The sequence below is a fragment of the Camellia sinensis genome, chromosome 8 (assembly GCF_055761805.1).
Source record: "Camellia sinensis isolate YWXY chromosome 8, ASM5576180v1, whole genome shotgun sequence".
In the NCBI taxonomy this organism is placed as follows: Eukaryota; Viridiplantae; Streptophyta; class Magnoliopsida; order Ericales; family Theaceae; genus Camellia; species Camellia sinensis.
The window spans coordinates 77,541,715-77,562,932 of NC_138968.1; the positions used below are offsets into that span (position 1 = coordinate 77,541,715).

The 21,218-nt window shown below is 38.0% G+C and overlaps 1 long non-coding RNA gene across 5 annotated transcripts; it reads right to left on the bottom strand.

The window, feature by feature from the left end:
* Positions 1 to 617: 617 nt before the first annotated feature.
* LOC145796994 (uncharacterized) lies at positions 618 to 20,325 on the bottom strand. 5 transcript variants are annotated; one of them, XR_014337867.1, is made up of 4 exons: positions 20,116 to 20,321; positions 19,034 to 19,176; positions 18,193 to 18,346; positions 618 to 868 (listed from the first exon to the last, which is right to left on the bottom strand). It is a non-coding gene; the product is annotated as an uncharacterized LOC145796994 (long non-coding RNA). The 5 variants fall into 5 exon arrangements; XR_014337866.1 differs by lacking the exon at positions 618 to 868 and adding an exon at positions 11,807 to 12,082 and having other exon boundaries at positions 20,116 to 20,325; XR_014337865.1 differs by lacking the exon at positions 618 to 868 and adding an exon at positions 14,483 to 15,672.
* Between the last annotated feature and the right edge of the window lie 893 nt (positions 20,326 to 21,218).

Consider the following 21,218-nt stretch of genomic DNA (forward strand, 5'->3'; position numbering starts at 1 on the left):
GGTTCTGGTACTTAAAAATATCATTTAACTGGTTTACCACCAACTAGGAATTCCCAAACAATTCTACCACTTCTACCTTTAATCCTAACAACAGTTCCAACCCTATGATTAAGGCTTCATACTCAATTTGGTTGTTAGAGCAATCTGGTTTGTTTATTTTGTTTAGTTTGTATACCAGTTGGAGATTCAATTATAACTTCTACTCTAACCAAACCATTAGCCTTCAAACCATCAAACCATAATTTCCAAGGCATAATACTGACAATGTCTATATCATTTTGGTTTTCTTGCTCTTCCTTACATAGATGATCAGCAAGGAAATTTACCAGAGCCTATCCCTTAACAGATTTTAGAAGAACATATTCGAAGCAAAATTCTGATAGAACTAAAACCCATTTACCAATCCTACCACTCAAGATAAGCCTTGCCAACATGTACTTGATTAGATCAGTCGAAGTAATTACATGTACAATTCTAGGCAAAAGGTAATAGCTTGATTTTATTGCATCCAAATACAAGGTCAAACATAATTTCTCAATAATTGAGTATTTACATTCACAAGAATTTAAAAACTTCTTGCCTTCTTCATTGTCTTAAGCCAATAAGACTCCAATGGATTCTTCTTCTACTACTATATAAACTTAGAGGCTTGTCTTCTCTTGGAGGTATCAACACTGGGGACTTAGCCAAATAGATTTGATGGCTTCAAATGTTTCCTGATGTTCTGCTTCCCATCGAAACTCCTCATGAACTTTAAGCTTCAACGAAGAAAAAGCATCAACATAGGGGGCTTAGCCAAATAGATTTTGATAGCTTCGAATGTTGTCTGATGTTCTGCTTTCCATCTAAACTCCTCATGATCTTTAAGCTTCAAGAAATAAGAAAAAACTTTAGTTTTATCAGCAGTGTTAGCAATAAATCTTCTAAGGAAATTATTTTTCCTAAGAAATTTTTGCAATTTTTTCTTACTAGTAAGTGGCTTAGCTTCGATGATGGCTCTGACTTTGTTTTTGTAGATTTGGATTCCTCTTTTGTGAAACCATAAATTCCAAAAAATTACCAATAGACACACCAAAAGCACATTTTAGAGGGTTGAGTTTAAGCTGATAGTGTCTCATCCTTTTGAATGAAGCTTCCAAATAAGCCAAATGATCTTCGAAGGACTATGACTTGACTATAATGTCATCAACATAAGACTCTAGAAATCCCCTAACTAGATCATGAAAAATGGTATTCATGGCTATTTGATAAGTTGTCCTAACATTCTTTAACCCAAAAGGTATTTTCACTCATTCGAAGGTTTTCAAATTACCTATGCACCTAAAAGCTATCTTGTGGACATCTTCCTCAACTATGCATATCTGATTATACCCAGAATGCCCATCCATCATGGACAAAATGGCAGGTCCTGCTGATCTATCCACAACTGAATCCACCATTGGCATTGGATATTCATCCTTGGGAATTACAAAATTTAGATTTTGAAAGTCAATATAGACTCTTATTTTTCTATTCTTTTAACAACTGGTACCACATTGGAAAGCCATTCAAGATACCTGGCCATTCTAATGAACCCAACTTTTAATGATCTAGAAATTTCTTCTTTGACTTTAAGAGTTACGTCTGCACTCATCGTTCGAGTCTTTCGCTTGTGTGGTTTGTAATTAGGCTTGATAGGGAGCCTATGTTCCACTAGTTGTAGTTGAAGCAATCCAATCACTTCATGACATGTAGAGGGGGATCCTGACAGCTTTACAGACTCTCACCGAAGCTTTCATGGCTATGGCATCCAGGCCAGCCCCAGCGCAAGTGCCAGCGCTTGTAGTAGTCCCAGACCTAGTGCCTAATCCATTCCCTAACAATCAGGCTCCGATCTAGATGCCTCCGGTAGTACCTCAGGCAAACAGTACGGCTGCTGGTTCAGTTACCCAGGGGCAAACTGGCCCATTCCAGCCCACTCACTTCGTTACTCTAGCCGACATACAAGCTATGCTTGAGCAATAGTTTAGCAAGAAACAACTACCATTACTCCCAAATTTGGATGTGAAACCCCCATACTCTCAAGAGATATTGGTCATGCTATACCCAACTGGGTATACAGTACCCAAGTTTGTAAAGTGTGATGGGAAGCAAGGTAATGCCAGAGAACATGTGGTGAGGTTCATTAAAACTCTTGGTGTCCATGGCAGAGACCATTCTCTGCGTCTTCGAGAGTTCTCCAAATCACTTACTGAAAGGGCTTACAGCCGGTATGTGAACTTGGCCCCCAACTCGATCAAGAGTTAAGAGGAGATAGTGAACAAGTTTCATACAAAGTTCTTCCAAGTCTAAGAGAAAGTTACGACCCTCACACTTGGGCGAGATGTCCAGAAAGATGGTGAGGATATACTGGAATATGTTAAGCGGTTCCAAGATAAGGCCATAAACTATCATGAACCAGTGGATGAGGCCTACTTAGTCAGCATATGTGTGGAGGGTGCCATACGCGACTATAAAATCTTTTTGGTGAACCATAATCTACCTACCTTTTCAGCCTTGATTGAGGCAGCTAGTAACCTTAGTACCACGGGTCCTTGGCATAGATCTCATGATAGTTACTGCTACTCCCGCAGTAGCAAAGTTGTTGCGGTAACCTCCGCAGGAGGGAGCTGCTCGCAATGAGAGGCGCCGTCCTCTCGAAAAAGGAAGAGTTATGAGGACATAAACCCATATGTTTGCAGCCTTGAGAATGTTAAAGCCTTGGTTAAAGAATTGGTAGCCAATGGTGAACTTACTTTACCTCCGGTTGATGTTCCCCCAACCAAAAAAGGAAAAGAAAGCCCAGATTATTATGTCTATCACAGAGATACTAGACATCCTACTAGAGACTGTTGGACTTTGAAAAGTATCTTCAAGAAGAAAGTTGTTGCGAATGAACTGAAGTTCAAAGATGCCGATAATCGTGATGTAAGAAAAGACCCTTATCCTAACCACAAGAAGAAGGGAAAGAATGTACACATGATTGGGTATCTTAGGCCTGTGCGCGATCAAGTGCACATGGCGTCCTACTATGATGAGTTAGAAGAACTCGTAACGGGCTAGCTCCCTGAAATAGTACATGCGGAGGCAAAATTTGCAGAGGATACTCATACTCAGGCCTTACAAAATTCTATTAAGTTTCGCATATTCTTTGACCAGCTGGGGCTGACCCAAGCCACCAAGTTGGAAGCAACAAAGGCCCTCATCAACATCTTTAAAGTGCATTATACTGAAGTTGCTGAGGCTAAAGAGTATGTGCCCCGGCGTATCCAGGAAGACTATGGGGCCATTACCTTCTCAAAAGCAAACAGAGTATACCCATTCCCCTATAATTGTCATCCTTTTGTCAGAGCTTACATCCATGATGTAGAGTTCAAGCGTGCTTTCCTTGATGGTGGGACATCCATAAACATCATCACTACTGACACCTTTGCGAAAGCTGATATTCCAGAGTCCAGTATGGTCTGCCAACCCATTACTGTGACGGGCTTTGGTGGTGAGAAAAAAGTTACTAAGGGCCATGTTGTAGTGGACTTAGTAGTTGGCGAGATCCGCTCTACAGCTAAGTTCCATGTGATTGAAGCAGACACAAATCGCTACATGATACTTTGCATAGCTTGGATCCATCAATATGGGGCTATCCCGTCAAGTTATCACCAATGTGTGAAAGCAAAGTTGGGAAAGCAGACAGTGGCCATAAATGCGTCTGAAAAACCATTTGGAGTAGATGAGGCCCACTATTCTAATGCAATTTTCTTTACAAAGCTGTCAACGGATGAAACTCCAAGGACTAGTAAAGCTGCAGGGGTAAAGTTGCCGAAGTGGGAAGAGATTTGTGATGCAGAGGTTGCTCCAGAAAGTAGTGGGCAAAAGAGGAGCAGCAAATCCAAAAACCTCCCGCCAAAGATTGTTAAGTGTGTGAGGGTGGCAAGACAGTTTACTACCTATGACGGTCTTGAGGGCCAGACTTCATACCCTAGGAGGATGACCCCGAGACCAACAAGTGTGATGGCAACGAGTCCCAAGAAGGGCTGGTGGAGACTCCTGAACCCGTCGCTGAGTGCATACAAGATAGGCCCAAACCGCAGTAGGAAGTACTTGCTGAGGTAAACCTCAGTGACTTGTCAAGGCAAAGCAAACCTGTGTTTATCAGCGACATATTGGTTCCAGCAACTAAGACAGAATTGATGACATTACTGAAGCAGTACAGTGACGGCTTTTCTTGGACATATGACGAAATGCCTGTGTTTATCAGCGACATATTGGTTCCAGCAGCTAAGACAGAATTGATAACATTACTGAAGCAGTACAGTGACGGCTTTTCTTGGACATATGACGAAATGCCTGGCCTTGACCCATCTCTTGTCACTCATCACCTTAACACTTTTCCCAACTCTAAACCGATAAAGAAACATGCCCGAAAGTACCACCCCGATCTTGATGCAAAGATTAAGGAAGAGGTAGAAAAATTACAGAGGGCCAAGTTCATTGAGCCTATACAGTACCCAACTTGGCTAGCAAATATTATGCACGTAAAGAAGAAAAATGGCCAGATCAAGGTCTGCGTAGACTTTCGCAACCTAAAACAAGGCCTGCCTGAAAAATGAATTTCCATTACCCCATGTTAACACACTTATCGATTCTACTACAAGCCATCAGATGTTCTTCTTCATGGACAAGTTCAATGGTTATAACCAAATAAAAATGGCACCAGAAGATGCAAAAAAGACAGCTTTCATAACGCCATTGGAAAATTTTTTCTATATGGTGATGCCCTTCGGTTTGAAAAACGCGGGGCCAACCTATCAACGGGCTATGATTGCAATATTCCATGATGTGCCACATCACGAAATAGAAGACTATATGGATAATCTAGTAGTAAAGTCTACCGAGGCAGACCAATACCTCTGCGACTTGAAAAAAGTTTTTCAACCTTGCCAAAAATTCTACTTAAAGATGAATCCTCTCAAATGTGCTTTCGAAGTCACCGTGGGAAAGTTCCTTGGTTTCCTAGTACAGCAATGCGAGATTAAGGTAAACGGAGATAAAATCAAGTCAATCATGGAAATACCATCGCCACACTCTCAAAAAGCCTTGAAAAAAATTCCTAAGCAAAGTGTCATACCTCGGGAGGTTCATTCCAGCCCTTGCTGAGATAACCTTTTCCTTTGGGACATTGCTGAAAAGGGATCACAAGTTTGAATGGTTACATAAACACCAACAAGCATTTGATATGGTGAAGAAAACACATACCTTGTGTAGACACCCCATTTTTGACCGCCTTTAAGACTTGGGCACCTCAGGTTGATCACTCAATGATGAAAGTTATGCTTTACAAACGTTAGATTTCTTCAGTAAGAAGAGCTTCTAAATCCCAACCTTACACCTCATTTTTTACCAAAACAATTTTAGACCTTAAAACCCTCTTTTTAAAAATATTTTTCCAAATGTTTCTACCATGTTCCAAGGCTCGTATTTCGTTTAAAAATATTGCACTTTTCGGTAAACCGAACAAGGACAAAGTGGAAATAAATGAAAAAGAGGTAAACTCTTTGAAAAAAAATCTTTAAAACATCTTATTTAAAGGTTTGGAGTTGAAGAAAATAGGAGAGGATGGAAGAAAACTAGTTGGGGAAGAAGTTGGGCATCGATCCATTAGGACAGAAATAAGCAGCCTTCACTAAAATAGTCATATCTCTTTACACACTTAGAACTTCTATCTGAGGCCACCTCCATTGGAAATTAGACTTCCGAGGCTTTAATTTAGACTCAAGAATGACCTAAAAATGAGTCCGGAAGAAATAGATATGCCCATTTGAAGTCGAGCTTGGAAGCAGATTTTTGCCTGGCCGGCAACTCACTTTTAGTGGCCTGCCGGCCACTTGTGTCAAAAACTAGATATGTTTGCTAGTTGTCACCCACAAGCTTCAGCTGTTCCTATACAGATATTTCCGACCTGAGAGGCTGTTTTTCTATAAATACAAGGCCAACCCTCTTGTTTTTAGGTTAAAAAAATTCCTTAAGGACCAAAATTTGAAATTCTTTCTCTATTTCTATCTTGCAACACACACACCTTACCCAAACACTTCCTAAAGCAATATTGGAGCTCTCCTTGTTGAGATTATAGAGTTCAAATTTCAGCCATTGAGAGTGAAAACTTGTAGGTTTGTTAACAAAAGAATTGTCTTGCTTCAAGAGGTATAATTTTGAGCATCTTTACACTACTTGTTTTCTATCTTTTCTTACTGATTTTGAACTATTTTTACACTGTTTTCATCGGCCGAAACTTATTGTTTAAAGCCACCAAAGGTAGAGGGGTTAACCACCATTCTTTGAACCTTATTCTCTAAGCTTTTACCCTTGTGTTTCCCATTCTTTTCTCAACTTTTTATGAACTTTTTACCACTGATTTTTAGAGGTTTTCAGAGGCTAAAAATGTGGTTTTGAAATCCCAAAAATGGAGGAGTTAGCCACCCCTCCTTTGGCTTGTTTACTAGCTTAAATTTTTCATTATTTTAACCTACTCTTTTAGCTTCTTTTGCCTTAATTCCAACACTATTTTAGCTTAATTTATGACTGTTTTTATGTGTTAGTTTCATTTGTGCTTTGTATAGTATGCTTGTAGTGTAATTGTCCTCATAAGCTTGGTGGTTTAGGCTCTAGCTACCAACCTATTTGAGTTGATAGCATTTATTTCTTACTTTCTATATTTGTGTTCACCTCTAATCACCTCTGCACCCTCCCTCATTTCTTAACTTTTTATTGTTTTGAGAGTCGTTTCAAACCAATTGTTTGTTTAAGCTTGAGATTGAGGTCGTTATGCTTAATGGTTTAATCTCTTCGGAGGTTCATTACCAACAGTATGACATCTCTCTTATGCCTAAAACAACCCTTTGTTTGACACTTCTTTCCATTAGAGGACTTAATTTTCATTTTTGAACTAAATAAATTAAGGAATAGAAAGGTAATTAAAAGAGGTAATTAAAATTAGGGCTAAAAGTGATGCAAAATAATAAAGCAATTTAGTGTTCAATCGGACGTTAATTGAACACATTGAAACTTGGGCCATTTCATACTTGCTAGTGATGAAATGGTTTAAGTTTCTAAGGTCAACCACTTCCCTTGATCAATCCATGATAGGGAGGAGGTTTTGGTGGTCTTTCCTTACCATTTATTGAAATCGTGTCCCTTGATTCATAAGTCATCATGCAATGAAATTGTGTCGATTGATGGCTTGCGAATCAAGCCTACCCCTCCTTTTGTTGATAAAGAGAGGCAAGGTGGACAAACATCACTTGAAAATACTCTGATTTGTGCTCTATTTGTCCTCTGTTGTTGTAGAAAAGAACTAACATCAATGGCCGACAATCCACTATTAGTGGCCTGCCGGCCACTAGTTCTGGGTTGCCGGCCACTTTTTCATCTAGGCAATGTCCTTTTTCCAGCAAATGAGAGCAAAGCAGAGGCTGAGGTGGAAAAGCAGTGCAATTTTCTAACTGTGCAAAAGAGGCATTCCGATAGCAAAACGGAGAGCATTATCGGGTGGAAATCTACATCCATGCATGAGCCATCCCTCGATCCTCAGGATTCGTGAAATGATGTTGTAATATTCGTGTGTTGTACTTGGAGTAGTGGATTTGTAACTAATTAGTTAGAATAGCTAGTTAATTTTGCATTGTAAATTATTTAATTAGCTACAGCAATTAGTTAATTTTTTGTTGTAATAATTAATTAATTAGCTAGTGTAGTTAATTTATTTCATTTGAGTTTGTAATAGTTAGTTAATTAGGTAATTAATAAGTTAGTTCATTTATTCAAACCCTCCTGCGCGAGTGCAAATTGTAATAATGTGTATATCTTCCAAACCCACATTTTTCTCTCTTTTATTTACTTGCTTATAATGGATAGAATAGAACATCATGCTTCTTTTAGCATATTCCATAACTTGCATCCATTTGTCTTGTATGAATCGAGACTCAGTTCATCGTTCTAACAAAGTATTGTCGTTTGTTACTTCATTGAATACGTGTTTAAAACGCATGCTATCAAATTAATTCACATGTCATAATTAGTAGCTGAGCCTATTAGTTGCATCATTGCATGTGTTGCATTAATCATGTTGCATTAGTTAGAACATGCATGCTTTCTAACTCTTTTGTTTCTTTTGGCTCACCTCGGAATACTAGGTGGGCTTTTTTTTGCTTTAGCATATTGCATGAGTGTGATTGCTGCCATGTCTAGTAAGCTTGCTATGAGGGTAAGTGCTTATAACTCTTGAATGCCTGTGAATGAAGGTTAATTGCTTGAATTGGAATAATTTGAATAACGAACATATGAGATCACTTTTTCAAGTGATACATATTCGAAATAATTTTCAAACAAACATAAATCAAAGCATTCTAATTTTTGCAAATTAGTCTATACTTGTGTGCGCATCACATAGTAATGTTAACCTAATGACCGGAACAAGAGCATTTAATGTAAATAAGATTCACATCATGATTAGTAGAGGCCGATCTTTGATTGGGTGAGTATGGTGCTCAATTCATGACATTCCCCTCTCGTACCTAAGTTCCTAAGCTGAGACAATCTTGGTGATGACGAATATGTGACATTTAGCACGAGTCATGGGTTTCCTAAATTTCTCAAAAATATTTAGGTAGCAACTCTGTATTTAGCAAAGTAGTCCATTTTTGGTATTTTTGATTCAAAATCAATTTTCCAAAAAGATTTGTTGAATTTAGACTCTTTGGTGTTTATCTATTTCACATTGCACTTATAGAATCAGATTCAAAACCACGATAGTCCGAACTGTAGGGCTAGTCGTATTCGAAAGGAGCACAAAAAGTCGAGCTACGCCTCGCCACTTACAATGATTGCCTCACAACCTGAAAAGCCTCTGCTACTGTACCTTACCACTACACCTCAGTCTGTTAGAGCTTTACTTGTCCAAGACATAGATGGCGTTGAGAAGCTAGTCTATTACATCAGCCGCAAAATCGATGGTGTCGAATCATGGTATACCCCAATTGAGAGGCATAGTTTGGCCTTAATCTTCACGGCGCAAAAGTTGCGCCATTATTTTTTGGAACACCGGATCTAGGTTGTGACCAGGAGTGATCCAGTCCGCTACTTACTAAGCAAGCCCGCTCTGACTGGAAGAATGGCAAGATGGTACTTGGCTCTAGCAGAATATGACATCATTTGCATCACGCCCAAGGCTATTTAAAGTCAAACACTTGCAGACTTGCTAGCACAGTTCCTATCTGGTAAACATGAACCTGCAGAGGTATCTCTACTTGGTGAGATCCATGTCTCAGCAATTGCAGTGGAGATCTATTGGGACTTAAAATTCGATGGAGCCTCTGGAGTTGAGAAATCTGGAGCTAGCAATAACACTCACTAGTCATGAGGGGGAGAAGTTTCATTTATCATACAAGCTTGACTTTAAATGTTCAAACAACGAAGCCGAATATGAGGCGTTAATACTGGGTTTGATTGCTACCCAAAAGAAAGGCCTCTGCAAGTTGAAAATTTGGGGCGACTCCAAGCTAGTTGCTTACTTAGTTTGATGATGTCCAAATCAGCATACCCCTCGAACACACAACTGTTTTCCCAATGCCTTGGCTACACTTGGGGGAAAAGTGGACATAACAGGTGATAGTATAGTCGCCATCATCATTGAGAAAAGAACAACACCAGTAGTGTTAACCAAAGGACATACAGAGCAAGGTGCTGAGGGATGGAAAGCAGATATAATCCAATAGCTGAAAACAGGCTAAGGAATAATCAGACCAGCAGAACTTGCATCATTCCTACTCCTCAAAGGAGAGTTATATTTCCCCGGTCCCAATAACCTATTAGCAAGGTGCGTCGGTAAACAAAGAAGCAACTCACAGACTTGAGCAAATCCATTCTAAATCCTGCGGAGATGGAGATATCAGTCTATACCGACGGATGCAGAGGCAAGGGTATTATTGGCCAGAGATGCAAAAGCAAAATACTGAGTTGCAAAGGCAATGTTCAAAATGTCAATCCCATCTTAAAGAAGAGGAAGCCCATTTCTTAAGAAGTGAAGAATAAAGACAGCTATTTATTGACTATCTTGGAAACGACACACTACTTGAAAACAAAGCTGATGTAATCAGACTTAAGAGGCGGGCCCTCTGTTTCTTCCTTAACTAAGGCAAACTGTACTGAAGGAGCTTTGAAGAGGCACATTTGGCTTGTTTATCAAAAGATGAGGCAAACGAAGTGCTAAAGGAAGCTCACAAGGTACAACATCAAAGAGGGTAGCGACTATATGGATACCTTATCAACCTCGGCTACTATTGGCCGACAATGGAGGAACACGCGAAAAACTATGTAAGAAGATGCCAGTCCTGTCAAAAGTTTGGGAACTTGATACATGTATCGGTAATTGAACTACACAACATCAAGACCCTCTACTCGTTTCATACTTGGACATTTGAATTGATAGATTCTATAGCGCAACAATCCAAAGGCTACAGATGAATAATTACAGCAACTGAAGTTAGCACCAAGTGGGTAGAGGCCATACCAATGAGGAAAGTAGACAGAGCTAGAGTGGCCAACTTCATCAGGGAAAACTTCATCTGTAGGTTTGGCATACCCAAGGTGATATTGTCTGGCAATGAAACCCCCTTCGTAAATCGCCACATAGGAAGGTTACTGGGCGACTACCAAATCAAACATCACAAGTCTACTCCATACTATCCTTAAGGGAATGGACAAGATGAGGCAACTAACAAAACCCTTATCTGAATACTAAGTAAAATGATGGATGAAATAGGGGGCACATGGTTTGAACAACTCCTCGTAGCAATCTAGGCATACAGAACGGCAAAGAGGAAGCTAACCCAGGCAACCCCATTTTGCCTAGTGTACGGGTCTGAAGCCATGCTACCAGTTAAGTTAGAAGTACCCTCAGCAAGAATGGCTATGTCGGCACACTTAGTTCTAAACTGCAAAAGGAACGACATAGAGACAACTGAGCAATAACAGCATAATCCTTCTCCTGGAACCGAGCCAGGTTTTAACGATGTTGTTCCAAGGTGCCCTTGCAATCTCTGATGGTCTCCTCCAAAGAAGCATTCATGTCTAGCGCGCTCAAGGAACACAACAACCACCTGGAGCTTTGCCTTCATCCAAGACAGCACTACAACCAAAAAGGCTTTTGGTGACAGATTGATTTTGTCTCTAAACATCAAATTTTCGTCACCAAAGTGATCTGTGACGAAAATTTTTTATCACCACATTCGTCATCTATTTGTCATCGTAGAAAGTACCTGGAGACGAAAAATTGCTCCGTTGCCAATTCTTCATTTTTGGCGACGAAATTTTTTGTCTCTAAATGTTGAATTTTCCGTCCTCTATAACATCCATTTCGCCAGAAAATATTAAAATATAAGTTTTAGTGACGAAATTTATCCTCACCAATGATATAGATTAAGGTGACAACAATTTGTCATTAAAATGAGCACATAACAAAATTCTTCAATGACAAAAACAATTTTGTCACCAAATATTTCAAGCTAGTGAGAAAATATTTAGCAAATGTGACAAAATTATTTGCTGGAACTATATCATTAGTGATAAAATTATTTTTCAAGAAAAGTTGTTTGAAAACTAATAATGACAATTTTTTATTTCGTCGCTAATAATAATTAACATTTTTAAAAATTGGGGTAATATTTTCAATTTTTTTCACTAAAAATTCCCTGCACATTTTAATAACATGTTTAATAAAATATCTATTACAAATCAATACAAAAACTTATTCATTTTCATATATACCACAGTCGAAATATGTCTCATAATATCCACAAAAATACAATATCAATTACGGATTACAAAACACGTCTCCTAATATCCACAAAAATATAATATCAAGTGCAGATTACCAAACATGTCTCTTAATATATACAAAAATATAAACCTTAAAACGCAACCAAAATACATATAAAGTAATATTAACAAAAACACAAAATGAGCAAGCTTCTGCTCTCCATAATACCAAATACGTCCATCTCTAATCTCCAATCTACAAAAAAAAAAAAAAAAAGAGACAATTACTATCTTATCAATAAGATATTCAATTTAACATTTTTCGAAATGTGTATTTTTTTACTTAGTTTTCAAACCGGAAGTCCCGTGCTAGTTTCATAAGTTTTCACAACTTACATTGGTCCCTCCCGAGGTGTTCGGAGTGTTTCCCGGGCCTTCTCGTGGTTGTTTCACGATTTTGGCCCCCCATAGTAAGGGTAGGCGCAGGTCGGTTGCGGCCACAGAACCTTCAATCCGCTATCCGTCCGCCAGATTGGTAGATTAGAGAAAATCAATCCGCATATGTCCGTCAATCCGGCAGATGTGGATTGAGCGGTTTGGCAGTTTGGCGGATGGATGCGAATCGATTTGGCGATTTAAAATTTTATAAATTTTCAACATAATTCAACTTGCGCACTTTCTCAAAAAAAAAAAAAAAAAAAAGTATTACAGTCAATGACTTTCAAAGCAAGAAAATTTGAAACTTTAGAATATCACAATCACTGCATGCCCCATCCACATACTACAATCACAGCATGCCTCATCCACATAAAGTATTACAATCTGTAATTCTTAAAATATAAAAATAAGAAAAATGCTTGGGAGCACTAATTAGTGCTCCCACTAATTAGGTGGCAGCAGGTCCCGCCATTAATGATGTGATGTTTTGGTCTTGGAGTTGTATTTTTTTTTTTTTTTTACTTTTTAATGCATTAGTGCTATTAGTGGTGATATTTTTAGTGGGATGAATCATTGTTGTAAAAACAATTCAAACTACCAAACCCATGAACAGAGCAATAGTAGAGATTGTATGTCTCTGTATTGTTACATCTATATCTGTTTTTTAAAACAAGAACCAACCAGCGTATATCATATTTTCTATTTATTATTTTTAAAGATAGATTTACAAACCAAAAAATATAGATAAACAATATGTTTATTTTTTTTAATTCAAAAAAGATATTCAAGTTGAAAACTTTTTTTCAACAGAATATTTAAATTCTTTTTTAATTGAAAACACAAACAGAATATTTAAGGTGCCATTTGGTAACACTTACGTTTTCAATTTTCTGTTTATATTTACAAAAATTTAAAAAACTCAAATAAAACCCTGTTTAGTAAAATTTTTGATTTATAAATCAGTGGTCTCAGTTTATAAATTTGGCCAAAAAATGAAAACACAAAAAATGTTTCCATTTTGAGTTTTCAGTTTTTTTTTTTTATCACCCAACATTAGCCACCACCCGCCACCATTTTCCACCACCGTCTTCCGCCACCACCACCCACCACCCACCCTCCACCACCATTTACCACCACCACTCACCACCCACTTGTTACCACCACCCGCCACCGCCACCGCCACCCACTCGCCACCACCACCCACCCCTCGCCGCCACCACCACCACCACCCACCTGTCATCCACGCGCCACCACCCACCACCTGCCACTACCATTCACCGCCCGCCATTTACTTGCGACCACCACTCACCACCTAACTGCCACCACCATTCACCACTTGCCACCACCAGCCACCCACCACCACCAGCCACCTGCCACCACCACTACCACCACCACCATCACCCACTACCCACCCGCCACCTACCTGCCACCACCACTCACCACCCACCACCACCACCACCACCACCCACTTGCTACCACTTACCACCCGCCACCCACCTGCGACCACCACCCACCTGCCACCACCACCTACCACCCACCACCACCACCCACTCGCTACCACCTACCACCCGCCACCGTCACCCACCCACTACCACCACCACCACCCGTCACCTACCCGCCATCCGCCACCCACTTGCTACCACCACCCGCCGCCACCACCACCCACTTGCTACCACCCATCACTCGCCACCGCCACCTACCCACCCACCCACCCACCCGCCACCACCCACTATCACCCACCACCCGCCCGCCACCACCACCCACTCGCTACCACCCACCACCCGCCACCGTCACCCACCCACGTACCACCACCACCCGCCACCTACCCGCTATCCACCACCACCTGCCATCGGCCACTTACCACCCACCACCACCCGCCATCCGCCACCCACCACTCGCCGCCGCCGCCACCACCACCACCACCACCCACCCACCCACTATCACTACCCACCTGCCACCCGCCATCTGCCACCCTCCCGTCACCACCACCACCCACTCGCTACCACCCACCACCCGCCACCGTCACCCACCCACCCACCATCACCTACCCGCCACCCACCATCGGCCACTTACCACCCACCACCACCCGCCATCCGCCACCCACCACCCGCCACCGCCACCTCCCACTCACTACCACCCACCAGCTGCCACCGTCACCCACCACCAACCACCACCACCCACCCGCCACCACCACCAGCTACCCACCACCCATCGTCACCACTTTCCACCACCGTCTTCCGCCGCCACTTGCCGCCACTTGTCATTTCTCACTCTTTTTTATATTTTTAAATTTTTTTAAACATTTTGTCAATTACCAAACGCGTTTGTAGTTTATGTTTTCTTAAAAATAAACAAAAAATAAACAAAAACCAGTTTATAAAATTTTTGTAAATATAAACTAAAAACGTAAACGTTACCAAACACGCCCTAAACAAACTGAAAACACAAAGTCTTATAAATTACTAAGGGTGCTCGTAGTTTAGCGGTTCGGTTGCGGCCAAAGGAATTTCAAATCCGCCATTCGTCTGCCAGATTGGCGGATTGGAGAGAATCAATCCGCAACCGTCCGCTCGTTATCACACATCCGTCCAAAATGAGGCGGATCGGTTCGGTTCGGTCGATTTTGACGAATCGGTATATCCGCTGCTCACCCCTACCTAATAGCTTATGTTCAAGCCTAAGTGTTGGAAAAAGTGTATTTTTCGACTTAGTTTTCAAACCGGGAATCCCATGCTAGTTCCGTAAGTTTCCACAACTTACATTGGTCCCTCCCGAGGTGTTCGGGGTGTTCCCCGGGCCTTCTCGTGGTTGTTTTACGATTTTGACCCCCTGATGGCCTATTCTCAAGCCTAAGTGTTAAAGAATTGTATTTTTCTACATAGTTTTCAAACTGAGAGTCTCGTGCTAATTCCGTAAGTTTCTACAAGTTACATTGGTTACTATAAGTTTGGAATACAATGGTAAATTTCCGAGAGTCTCGTACTTGTTTTTATAAGTTTTCACAATTTACATTGATTCCTCTCGAGGTGTTCATGATGTTTCCCAAACCTTTTCCTGCCTATTTGAAGCTTTCCCCTCCCCCTCCCCAAGACTTATTTTGGTGCCCAAGCATTGAAATAGTGCAAAATTCAAAGTAGTTTTCAAATCGAGAGCCACGTGCTTGTTTCCTAAATTTGCACAACTTATGTTGCTCTGTCTCAAGGTGTTTGTGATGTTTCCTCGTGCCTTTAGATGCATATTTCACTATTTTTCCAGGACCTTTCGTGCCTAGGTGTCAGAGTAGTTTTTTATTCCACCCTAGTTGAAGAAAGTTTCTACTAAATTAACATAGAAACATAACATATTAACCAAGAAGCTTGTCTAAAGCCTTGCTACATCACTTTAATTTCCTTGTAGATCAAACTGATCCTGCAAAATCAAATCATTTTTTTTCATAAGTTAAATAACCTAAATTTTGTTCACATATACAATTAGACGTAGCAGAAACCAACTGTGAAACACAACAACTAGGCTATAAGAGTAACTCCACAATCCCTGTCCACATAACACGCATGAAGCACAACACACACACACACACACACACACACTAGAGGCAACCACCAGTCCATAGAGCAATAGCAAAAGAGAACTAACCAACAACAAAACAAGAAGCCAAAAAAATAAATAAATAACAAATTTGATAAGTGGTACTCTCCCCCGTCCCAAAATATTAGTCCATTTTCAAAAATTAAGTACAAAAATAGTATAAATTTCCTATTTTGCCTTTCTTTTAAATTCATTAAACACATAAAAAATACAATTATGACATTGATATTTCCCAAAAAAATGTACTATCAAAGGGTAATTTTGAAAAATTAATTTTTTTAAAGTATAATAATTGTACTATCAAAAAAAGTTGAATTCCCCAAAATGAACCATTATTTTGGAACGGGAGAAGTAGAGTTTTTAAACACTCTAAAGCTAATGAAGTTACAATTATTCACCAGATTGAGTATTTGATTGTGTCTGTGCCTTCCGGTGGCCATCAACCAAGTGCGGTAAGTGTTTTTCCCTATATAGTCTTGGTTGATTTACTTTATTTACTCACTAGTGGCTATTTTCTTCCAACGAAAGAGTCCAAATTGTTGAAACTACCGGTCAATTCAACACTTATCAGTTTGGATGATCATGCTTTGGTTTGTGTCATAATCAAGTCATCAGTCTGTATAAATATAACGACCTAATGTGCAGTTTATCTTAATGAATCAATGTAACTTGCATCATATTTAATCCTAGAATCATTAGTAAGGCTTATAACCTGACAATTTAGAATTGTACTTTTTTAAAATACTATTTCCACCTAGAATTGTTTCCCATGTAATAGCTATGACGTAGGACACATTCAAATGATTCAAGCCCCGACAACAACCTTAAACAAAACAAGGTTTTTGCTTAAGGTTCAATTAAAACCTAGTTTCAGGGATCTTAGCAAGCTGGGTTTCAACTTTTCTTAGGAAAAAGGCTCTTTTAAACTACGGGAGAACTAGATTTATATATATAATCATATGTCATTAGCCAACACAGAATTAGAAAGTAAAACATAACTGTTTCTTTACTCCAAAAATAGATCCAAAGAACATAAACCCACAAAACATACAGTACCATCCTCAGCATCATCAAACTAAACATGAATTTTCAAAACGACTTGTTTCCATTTTTCAAAAAACACTTTTAAGAAAATTATACTTTCTTATTTTCCGTGTTTTTTTGTTTTTACTGAATTTTTTTAATATTTTATGCAATTTTTTTACTTTTTAGACACGCCTAACATAAATACACCTAAAAAGTAAAAAAATTGTAAAAAAAAATCTTTTAAAAATTTACTAAATACCAAAAATACAAAAAAAATACAAAAATTTAGTACATTTTTTGTATTTTTATGTATTTATTAATTTTTTAAAATATTTTTTCACAATTTTTTACTTTTTAAATACATCTAAGTAAGGTGCATCCAAAAAAATAAAAAAAAAATTAAAATTTTTAAAATATTCACTAAAAACAAAAAAATACGAAAATCAAAAAACTCAATTTTCAAAAAACTTAATACAAAAAACTCAAACCAAACACAGTGATTATGTTTCCAGATCTGTTATTTCTGCTTGTTGCTTTTACCACAGAACTAAATCTAGGAATGTGGAACTTAAACCAAATGAGCCTATGCCAAGTCACTCTAGGCCTATGAAATGTGAGTGCATACCTCTGCTGCACCAAAAGAATAACCATACATCCCACTAATCCACCCAGATTCATAGATATCTCCGAAAATATTTTTGGCATAATGAGCTGTATCGGACTGGACATCCTCTGTTTTATGAGTTGTATCATCTAAATTAGATTTCTTATACTGGAAGCCCTCTATCATAAATTTTCATTCTTTAATGCGAAATTTAAAAAAAAAAAAAAACCCCAAAAAAAACAAAAAAAAAAATAAAATCATCATTTACAATATAATTACTTTCAAGCTTACAAACAAACTGATAAGATTGATATCACAATGTATGAATATTAATAGTGCCATATTATACAATAAAATCATTATATTTAAATACGAACCCATTATTCAAAATATTTTTGCAATCCAATGTCTATTAACAATAATTAAATTACATAGAGATAAAAAACACTATATAATATTGAATTCCCAAATTGGGTTTGTATAATTTATTTTGAATTACATTTTAAGTTATGTTCCAATTAAAGTATTGGAGGTTCTATTACACACTGATTCAGGCCATTTACATATTATTCCAAAATCGCATATGCATAGAGAATTTCTAGCAACATTGCAAAGTCATTGAAATGGATTTGCCAGAGAAGTACTGATTTATCAAACCTAGTAAAAGAAGAATGATGAAGAGAGAGAATGAGGAAATGGGTAGTTTTCCATACCTTGTTGAGTTTGGGGTTTGAAGGGTTTGCAATTGAATTGATGGATAAATTGAGCCAAGGAACTAACAAGAAAGGCAGTAACTAACAATCTATGAAAATGATTTGCTTCCAATTAAATCTCATTTTCTAGCCACTACACAGCATTCAACTGCACCTGCATTTCAAAACCCAAAATTTTAATAACAAAAATATTTTTAAAAAATTCTAAAAAAAGAAATAAATGAATAGTGATATGCAGAATACCAAGAATCAGTATTCATAGCTGACAGGTTCTCTTCCTTAAAAAGCCATTATTAGCTCGGTTAATCAGCAATTCAAACACTTGTGACATTATGAAGTCTTATAACAATTATGAATTTATTATAATATGTTTAGAATAAAAGTATTTGACCGCCTATAGTACTGTTAAAAGAGATGATGCTTTGGTCTTGCACAATTGTCAATCATGTTATCTTATGCATATATCAGGACACAGCTATATTGCCAACACACAAGTGCTATGCGGCCCGTGACAGGACAGGGCAAAAAAAAAAAAAAAAAAAAAAAAAAAACTTGGTTATCAATATTATTTTCTTACCTCGCCCTGCTCAAGATGCATGACCAATTTCCAGACCAATTTTGACTCACCATCAACAAGAACCAAAACAAATAGGGAAAAAAAGAAAAAGAAAAAGGCACAGAGTCAAAAGAACCACAGAAACAGAACAACGATAATTAATGATCCGTTCGTTTCAACAGAAAACTTATTCCAGAATTTTTTTTTGGAGAATACCAAGGATCAGTCAGCTATGATTTGCTTCCAAATTGAATCAAAGGAATTGTAAAATTTTCAATGAATTACCTGTGTAGCTTCACCCTTTAAGACAATGTAATGTATCTGAGTCGCATAATCACCAAAATTTTCAGAAAATGCAAGGTGAGATTTCCTCCAGCTTGGAATCTAGAATATCTAAATGAATATATAGATATACCATCAAAAATAACCTGCTAATGCAGCAAAAATCATGAGGCAAAGAAATGTTCCCTAACTTTAAAAATTGCATCAAGCTACGAATGTAAACTCAAAAGCCAGTGTTGATAACTTCTATCTCAGTTAAGATTGGAGGCAATAAGAAATTCATAAAAGAAAATGTAACAGAACTAACCAACCATAGTATTTACCGCATTTCTTCTCATTACACCAAAATAGAGAACCATTACAATGAACTAAAATGATCCCCTTACAGTGAGCCAAATTGATCGTAAATCTTCCAAAAAAAATTTTGCTACTCTAATTTATTCTTTGTATTTGTGGAACCGATTTAATTATATTTGATTCTCAAAGATTATCCAACAACATGGTATAGCTATTCAATTTAAAACACTAACCAAAGCAGACAAAATTGACAAATTATTCTTCTATATACAAGTTGATACAGAGAGATACAAACAAGAACTGATATATGAAAATAGGAATCCTTTTTTATATATATTTATATATATAAACGCCCAAATCCAACTCAATCCCAACAAGCAACACACATCCACAAGAATTACCCTAAGAAAACCAAAGAAAAACATCATTTTTTCCAACTAAAGTAGCATTTTAGTCTAACAAGAAGATCTACAGTTGCCAGTAAAAGACGGACGTAACTCAAAAATTGAAATGCTTGACCAAAAACGAAATGGTGGCTAGACTTGAGAGGTTGAACAAAGAAGGGGCTGAGATCTGAGAGATTGAAAATTATAGTTTGGGTTTGAACAGAGAGAGAGAGAGATATATATATATAGAGCAAAAATCAAGGGTTGATTTCAACAAAAATCAAGGGCTAGTTTCAGCAAAAATCGAAAATCAAGGGTTGATTTCAACAAAAATAGAATTAGCAAATTAGTAGAAGAATATAAGAAGATAAGAGACGAAGAAAATAGAAGAGAAGAAAATACCTCAATCGCCGCTGTTGCTCGCCGATTGCTGCCATTGTCGCCGCTCGCCGATCGCTGCGGCTGGTCACTCTCAGCTGGTCGAACGGGTGTCGAGCGATCAAGGATATGCAGAAGACTAGGGTTAGGGCTTGAAGAGAGAGAGAGAGAGAGGGAGAGAGGATTGAGAGATATGTTTGGAATCTCAAAAATAAAATAAAAAATGATTTGTTTTTTTGTGGGGGTGTGGGCTGTTGAAACCAAAAAAAAATTAAAAAAAAAAAAAAAAAGAGGTTACTCCACACATTTTTTTTTTTATCACACATCGAATTAAGGTCAAGTTTGACAAGTTAAAAAAAATAGGTATTTTTTTTAAGATTCTTGATATTATGATTTTACAGTATAAAGGACATCAAATATTTTCATAATGTCTAAGGTCTCTCAACATCAATCCAGAGAAATTTCAGTCCCAGAGAAAATTGGTCCAGAGAAAACTCACGTCACAGAGAAAATTGGTCCAAAAAAAAATTTCTCTGGACCAACCCAGAAAAAATTCAGTTCAAAAACCAGAGAATTTCTTTGGTTTCAACTTCAAATGAAACAAAATACTTAATTGATCCCAATTACTTAACTGAAACAAAATACTCATAACCTACCAATTTTCAATATACAACAAATGGCATATTCATTCGATATATAAGATCATTCAATGCAGTTTACAGGTTAACAAAGAAAAATAATAATAAAAAAAAAATGACTGGCAGATTCATATCAAATCTCTTAATCATTAGTTACCACTTCCATAATTACAAAGTAGCAAGTTTCTTAAAGGCCTATATCAGATATTGTTTCCTAAATTCTGAAGCCACACTTTTATGTTGACAGCCCCAAGTTTTCACCTTTGCAACAAGCAATGGGCTTCAGGTCCATCCAAAGCTCCATAGAATATTAATCACTGCAAAATTCATTATTAGTAGCACTTTGTCTAATCATATTTGAAACAACTCCTTGGTTCCTTCCAAAGATAGGACACTTGAAAAAGTTGAAAGTTCAATACACAACTCAGTCAACACTTAAATAATCACTTCCCTTCTTTTTGGGCTAAAAACATGATTTTTTTTTTTTTT